Genomic DNA, 8174 nt, shown 5'->3' on the forward strand with positions numbered 1-8174 from the left:
AAGATAGCTGGGAGTTCTAGACCAGTAAGCTAGAGAGTGAGGCTGTCACAATTAGACTCTCTCTCTCTCTCTCTCTCTCTCTCTCTCTCTCTCTCACACACACACACACACACACACACACACACACACACCACAGCTTTATGGTAGCTATTGGCGGATCGAGATAATGAATAGCAGTAAGTGTCACCCATCCCATTGGAGAGAAGCCAAGGGCCCCCATGTGCTAGTGAGGTCCATGGCACCCAGGCTGCACTTTGTAGCCAATGGGATGAAGAATCAGCTAGGGCTTTTGTGGCAGAGGAGCATTTACAGAGCAGGGGGCCAGGGTGGAAGCGAGAGCAGGACAGCAAGGCTTTCTAGTGTCTATGCTGGTGCTCTGCTGCCGCCTCACTGACAGAAAGCTTAGCAAGCTTCGGGATGGACTGGAACATTGCAATATAGGGTCCCAGAAGGAGCAAATAACAGGAACAGGCTGGGAGGTCTGACCCAGAGCCTGAAGGTCATGCACCCCTGTGGGAATGTCAGAGGAGCTAAATCTATGGAAAAGTGTGACCAGAGAGCAGAGGTGATCAGCACAGTCACTTAGATCTTCTAAAAAACAAAGTGCCGTATGAGCGGGTAAAGGTGCTCACTGCCAAGTCCAATGACCTGAGTTCGATCCCAAGACCCACACAGAGAAAGGAGAAAACTGACATCTTTGAGTTTTTCTCTCACCTCCACAGCTGTGCACACATGCACATAAGCAAATATATAAATGTAAGCAGAGAGTAGGTAGGAGAGAAACAGCTCAGAAATGGATGGGAACTTATGATGCTCTGAACAGTGTCAGAATCCTCAGGGGCGGGGGTTGGGGGATGCATGCTTTGTGGATTCAATAGAAGCTGGTTGGGTGGCCAGTGGGAATGGTAGGAGAGTCACTAGGATGTTCTTCAGAAAGCCCAGGCAGGTGGCGGGTAACAAAATAGCTTGGCCAGTGACCAAGAGATGGGCTCAGGAGACTGGGGTGGCAACTGCCACAGCTATCTGAGGGACAAGGTGCAGGACTTGTTGTGTCAAAAGCAAAGAACTTTGAACAAAACGGAGTTTCCCCTTCAGCATGTGAGGTCATGTGGATAGTAGAATGGTCTGCTTCAGGTTGCCCTTGGTGTTTTGACCACTATTTTGTAGTTTCTAGATTCTTCCCTGAAACAAGCTGAATGGGAGTTCACAAACCCATCTTTACATCCAAAGGGTTTCTACGGAGGTGACTGTCAGGCTTGCTGGTAATAGCATCAACTCTCCCAGGGAGATCAGCGGCTTAAGAAGGGGTGCTTCAAATTAACTTTTAATGGGACCTTTTTTCATTTCTTCTAACATCAAACCTAGTCAGCTGCCTTTTGACAGAGTAAATTGCTTAAGGGAGTTTCTGGGCACCTACTGCTCTGAGGATCCTGTTAGACCCAGGCTTAGACTTTAAGAAGGTGGTGTCCTGGAGAAATTAAGGTCATCACTTTCTTTTCTGTTATGTGTGGGTCTAGTTCACGTGGCACCAAAATCTATACTCCAAAACACTGAAACCCATCCCTGGCCACGTTCTCATTCTATTTGCCCTTAATGCCTCTTCTACTATCATTACCTTTGTGTTTTCTTACATAAATACAAAGTCTGTACACCCCTCCACACTTGTTTTTCTTATATAGTAATATAATCCATTCACGAGAACTTTCTTGTTTACAGTTGCATACTATCCCTTCCCTGAATGTATTTATGCCTAATGATCATGTCGTATATGGCTTATCATTTGATTTATTCTTTCCATTCCTGCTATTTTAAAAATACCACCTTTCAGATGTGGTGGCTAAATCCTGTAATCCCAGAATTATGAAGGCTAAAACTGGAGGATTGTCATGAGTTTGAGCCTAGCCTGGGGTAACAGTGAGTTCCAGACCAGTCTAGACTATAGAGAAACTACTTTGAACAAACAAACAAACAAACAAACAAACAAACAAAATACCACTAAACATTCTTTCATAGATGGGCATCTGAATTTAGAGGCTAGAGCCCTAGCAAAGAGATTCCTGGGAAATGAGTAGGTACATTTGTTACTCCAAAGCATCTTGCCTTCTTCAGCCCAAGTAACAATGTATCTGTTCTTACAGGTATCTCTTAAAATGTACAGTATCTGTATTAGCAATGATAGGCCTCAAATTCTACAATCTTTGCCAGTCTCACAGGTGAGAAATTGAATCACTTTAAAGAACTAGGTTGTATTATCTCAATACAAACAAAAGCAAACATTTGTTATTTTGTTACAAGCCTTCGGGAGTTTGGGGGACATTTCTCTCTCTTAAAAAAAGTTCTTGGCTTTTCTACTGTTTTGTTGTTGCTGTTGCTGTTGTTGTTGTTTATCCATATGGGTGTCTTGCCTACATGTCTGATTGTGTACCTTGTGTACCCAGGAAGGTCAGGAGAGGGCAGTGGGTCCCCTATAACTGTAGTTACAGAAGGCTGTTAACAGCTATGTGGGTACTGGGAATTGAACCCAAGGCCTTCAGAAGAACAGCCAACGCTTTTATCTGTAAGTTATGTTTCTATCCCCTGATGTTTTGTATATGAATTTTTGTTTTTTTTAATATTATTTTATTTTTTAATGATGTGTATTTGTGGGGTGTGTGTGTGTGTGTGTGTGTGTATGCCATGTGAGAACAGGAGTCCTTGGAGATTACATAGGCCTTCAACTCCCCTGGAACTGGAGCCTCAGGCAGCTGTGCGTCACCTGATGTGGGCCTGGGAAGCAAACCCCTTCTGGAAGAGCACTGGGCACTTTTAGCCCCTGAGCCATCTCTTCAGCCTGCTTGTTTTGTGAAACAGGGTCTCACACTGAAGCCAAGGCAGCTTGGAGCATGCCTCAAACTCACAGCGATACTCTCGCTCACCTCTGCTTCTCCAGAGCTGACATTATCGGCATGAGCCACCACACCTAGCCAAGGAAGTTTTGTTTTTATTCTTAATGGTTTTGAGACAGGGGGTCCATGTGTTCCGACTGGCATCAAATTCACCATCCTCCTGTCTTGGCCTCACAAATGTTGAAATTACAGATATATGTCATCATACCTAGCCTGGAAACTTTTGCTATAAACAGAGGGATCGGCCAAAATTCAGGCTAGAAATTTAACACAATCAAGTTTACCTTGTGCCATTAGGAGGCACCACATTACCACCATCATCTCAATCACCCCAGGTTACTGACCAGTCAACAACGACTTAGCATGTACACAAGCCCAGTACATGAGCAAAGACACTAGAACAGGAGTTCTCAACCTGTGGGTCTCGACCCCTTTGAGGGCTGTATATCAGATATCCTGCATATCAGATATTTACATTATAATTCATAACCGTAGCAAAATTACAGTTAAGAAGTAGCAATATTGATGGGCCACAGCAATAGGAAGGTAGAGAACCACATTGCCCAGTGCACAGAAACACAGATAAGTCTCAACCAGTCAGAAGTCAGATTTTAAATTCAGACGTCCATAACACTCCATCTTGGAAGCACATGACAGTAGACTCAAGGCTAGGCATATAAAAAGTTGCTGACCTTCATGGTCGGGGCAGCTCCCGCATGCTCACCCAGAGCAAGCTTTTATTCACCTGCCTGGTTGGCTGTCTTCCCAGACAAAGCAGATTCTACCATAAGCAGTCTGTGTGGACGTGGTTAAGGGCAGAGGCAGACTCCTTGGAAAGGTAGAAAGCAAGGCAGCACCCAGAGTTACCAGAGAATACCTGGGGCCGCTGGCTTCTGAGAACAAGGAATCTTAAAGGGAAAGGCTACAGTGATGGCTGAATGAGAGACCGCCATCACTCGCACGTGGGTGGGTCTGGTCCGCTCACTGACACGTTGGACTCTGAGTTTTGAGGCAGCCTATTCTTTCTCCCTTCCTACTTGAGATTCCTCTTCCTTCTCCTCCTCTTCATTTTTCTTTTTTTATTGACAGTTTGAGGCCTGCCCTGAACTCCATAACCTCCTGTCTCTGCTTCCCAGAGGTAGGATAGACTTCTTCTTCAGAGCTCTGGCCTTGCTACAGCCAGCCCCAGATTCTAGGGGAGAGCCCATCAAATGCCAAACACACCACATAAAGAGCAGGGCCAACACATGCTGGGTTCCTGCTCTCTGCCAGGCGATGGGCAGGATGCTTTATGTATTTCCTCATTTATTCTCCAGAACAACTCCCTGAAGCAAACGTTTTCATCATATTGCAGATGTGGAAACTGAAATTGAAACACATTAAGTAATTTTCCCAAGACTTTGAGAAACAGACACATCAGAGGCCAGCCTGGTGTTGCTTCGAGCTGAATTCGAATTCCCCTACTGAACATGAGCAGGGACACAGGACATCCACATGAAGTAAGGGCCCTGTGGTCACAAACCACGGCAAAAAACAAGACCACTCTGTCACCGTGATCAACCAGAGACCAAGCACTAATGCTCTCCAAGCCATGAAGGGGCCAATACCACTGTCCTCCCAGTCTATCTAGTGACGGACTGCTGCTTGGCCAACCCCAGCCACACCCTAACTCTGCCAGGCTTTCCGAGTAGCAATGAATTGTGAAGAGTTACAATCGGAATTTTCCCCACTTACAGTCAGCCTCTAGTCTAGAGCAAAGACCTCCCTCTGAAATCACAGACAAGCTACACCCCTCTTGCTGCAAGGAGCAAGAAAACCCAGCAGGTCCAGATCCCAGTAGCTTTGGCTTGGGGACCTTGAATGTCCACCAACAGAATTCGTATTGAGCCAAGAAGACCACCTTGACTCCAGAGGAGGTGCTTCGGACCATCCTGCTCTGCTGACCCCTAGTTAATGCTTTCTTTTTAAATTTAGATGCATTTGATTCATTTGGTAATGACAGTGTGTCAGGACAGGCCAATTTCAGTTATGGTAGAGACAAAGCCATTGCCTTGGGAAATGTATCTTTCCACCAATAGTGTGTGAAAGGAACAAAGGGTGGTCAGAGGATAGGCCTGAGCCTGGAATGGCAGACTGAAGCAGGCAGCCAAGGCTTGGAGGAGAAGCGGAGGAGAGTGGGACAGAGGTTACGATCAGAGGGAGACAGATATGGTGGCACAGCTTGTAATCTGGGTACTCAGGGCTAGAAAGGCTGAGGCAGGAGAAATACAAATCCAAGACCAGGCTGGTCTTCACAGACAGATAATATCTTTTTTTAAAATGTTTTAATTAATTTTCAAAGGTAAACACAGTTATGGGGATTGGCAGAGCTTCCCTGTAATCCTACCACTTGGCCATGGGAGAAGCCCCAGGATCAGAGTGTTCAAGGACAGGCCAGGCTCCCAGGACTTGATCTCAAAAATAAACGAGAAGATTCATATGCATAAAGAGGAGACTTCTCCAAGGACCCCAGAGTTCAAAAGGAACAAGAACACCCTGTGGCCAATATACAGCTTCCTCAGGAGGCAGGCCACCCTGGAGTCCAGGGATGTGGTCAGGCAGTCTGGGTCGCTGCTCTCTCTGATCAGGGGTCCAGCCTTTCTTTGTAAGAAGCACTCCTAGATGATGCATGCTGAAGAGGATTCATTTTTATTGCATATCTAGATACTGTTCCTCCAACAGCTCAGATCTTTTCCTTCCACTCCCAACTCTGCCTAGGGGTTGACTGTCACCTGGGCCCAGCTGTCCTGGAGCATCCTCCCTGACTCCTCTCTCCAAGTCCCATTCAGACTCCCAGTGAGTGGCTGGCTGTTTTGTTCGGGCTTCAGCAAAGCCTGGAAGCTGCCTGTTGTGTTTCCCTGAGGGGTGCAAGTGGGAAGAACCCCTCCCCAAACGGCCATTCCAGGCAAAAGGCCTCACAGTGAAGAGGTTCAGTCAGTTACCCCAGGTCTGGCAGGACCCACACCAGCCTGTGTCTGTCTCTGATCTTCCTGCACATGCACTCATGCACACACTGGATCCTTCCTGACACCGACACAGGAGAGAGATGAGAAGACAAAGGATGGATGCATGGGATATGGTGAAGGCATGGTGAGATAGGGGTGCCAGAGAACACCAGCTGCACTTGCCATATCCCAGGACCACAGGAGTGGTGGTGATCGTGGTGGGAGGGGCAAGGATGGAATGGAGACCGGGCGAGAATGGGACTATGGGTAAGTAGGAGCAGCTGCTCCTACTGGAAGGTGGGGAGAAAAAAGGAGATCACTACCCCAATCGCCGGCCTCTGGAGAATGTAAGGGGGTCTTCCGGGGCAAAGGGGAGCCGACAACTTGCCCCAGGCCAGGACACCAAGCGGGCGGAGGGAAGAGGAGCCCAAGCGGAACCCGCAGCTCGCGCCCGCCGCCACTTACCCGCGCGCTGCCTCTCCGTCCAGCACGCTCTGTTCTTGCACGCGCACGCGCACGCGCACGCGCGTTCCCTGACACCCACAGAGACGAGGAAGGAGGGCCTGGACCTTTGCTCCGTTCTGCCCCTAGAAACCTCAGCCGGTCCACAAGCTAAGGGATGGCGCCGGGGGCGGGGCTGAACCCGGGAGCTGGGGGACCTGGCAGCAGAGTCAAAGGAGCTATTTGGTCTAGGAGATCCAGGCAGCACCAGAGACTACGTCTAACCAGACACTGCCTGTCTTCCTTCCGGGGACACCAGGGCGGTTGCCAACCGTCCGGGTCAGTCTCTGGATCTCCATCTGCTCCACAGGAGGAAGATGGTGATGAGACTGTGGCCTACTGGCTACAGTTCCCTCATCCCACCCACCTCCCCTTCTCTATGCTCCTGGTTCTCCAGAGCCTGTCCAGGCACTAAGAGGGTGTGAGCTGTCAGGGTGGCTTTGCAGTGTCCAGGAAACTCCCGCCTTGGCCTTGGCAACCCTTGCACTTGCTTGGGGCTTAGAGCTTGGTGTTGAGTAGCTTAATCAGAGGGGTAAGCTCTCTCTGAAGGCAGAACCAAGCCTGCAGGCGCTTGGTAAACTGAGGGAGAGGATTGAAGCAGAACGTTGCACCCTCTGAGTCAAATTTTATAGGATGTTCTTTCCCGTGCAATAAACAGAAAAAGAGAATTCTCCTTCTGCCCCCACCCCAAGCCCCGATTTACACACTCAGAGAGTAGAGCATTTTGTGACTGCCCCAGTGGGGAGGAGCCTGGCAGGCTGCTAGAGGGGTGGAGTCTCTTTTGGTCCCCCTCACGTCAAACCTCTCCTAACTATCCACACTACTAGGGCCCACGGGGACCCTCTGTAGCTCCTTCTGTATTCTATGATTCTCCTGTGCTCCAACAGCCACCACTCTACTATATGTAGAATACAAACTTCTTCCCTAAATCTTCATGTCTCAGAGGACAGTAACTTTTGTCTGCTTTATTGACAGTGTCCGGCTCCAAACTTGAAACTTACTGCTTAGTAGATACTCAGTAAATTATGCTTGAATTAAATGAGATGGCCATCATTGCATGCAAAGGTGCCTGGTGCCAAGTCTGACCACCTGAGTTGGGTTCCAGAGCCCACACAATGGAAGAACTGACTCATACAGGGTACCCTTCAGTTATCCCCTGACCCACACATGTATATAATAAAAAAAATCTTTTAGAGAAATGAACTATCGTGTTTGTTCCTCAAATGGGGCAGATGGAGATTGTGGGGTGGTCTTCATACGTTATCCCGTTTCAAGCTTTCTTTTCTAGCAACTTAAGCCATGTAAGGGGATGAAGACTTTTTGGTGTCCATTGCCTTTTGACCTGGGCAGTTAGCTTAAGGTCATCCTCAAAGCGGGTCCAAGTGATGCTTATACTGAAGGCCCCAGTTCTGTTCAGCTAGCTCCTCACTTGTAATTGATGTGCACAAGGAAGGCATAGAAGGTGGGTATTGGATGAGGGAGTAAATAGAAATCGCCAGAGTTGTTCCTCTGGTCCCCTGCTTTGCCCGTGTGAGTGAGTGAGTGAGGTCAAGATGCATCCAAATCTCTAGAATCTCATCCTGAGATCAGCAGGAGTTTCCTGTTTTCTCCTTGCCCAGGGCCTGTATGTTCCAGTGCTGCACGCAGGGCTTCCAACCCCCACCTCCACTACCCTTGAGGTAGCCTGGTGGTCAAATTACAGGTTTAACTTCCTCTCTCCCTATAAAGACATGACCAGCAAGCTCCTGGAATTCCTCTTTATGCAAATGAGGCATTCTTAGTACCTCAGTCCCAGCCAATGATA

The 8174-nt window shown here is 48.2% G+C and overlaps 1 protein-coding gene across 3 annotated transcripts in view; it reads right to left on the reverse strand.

The window, feature by feature from the left end:
* Gsdme (gasdermin E) overlaps positions 1 to 6405 on the reverse strand; it is a 78249-nt gene extending 71844 nt beyond the window's left edge. For 2 of the 3 annotated variants that reach the window (XM_029478383.1, XM_021164889.2), the window contains exon 1: positions 6335 to 6405. The gene's annotated coding sequence lies outside the window, so the exon portion shown is untranslated. Of the gene's footprint in view, positions 1 to 6192; positions 6309 to 6334 lie in introns of those variants that run through there. The other variant, XM_029478382.1, reaches the window with a different exon arrangement.
* Between the last annotated feature and the right edge of the window lie 1769 nt (positions 6406 to 8174).

Source organism: Mus caroli, chromosome 6, assembly GCF_900094665.2.
Source record: "Mus caroli chromosome 6, CAROLI_EIJ_v1.1, whole genome shotgun sequence".
Classification (NCBI taxonomy): Eukaryota; Metazoa; Chordata; class Mammalia; order Rodentia; family Muridae; genus Mus; species Mus caroli.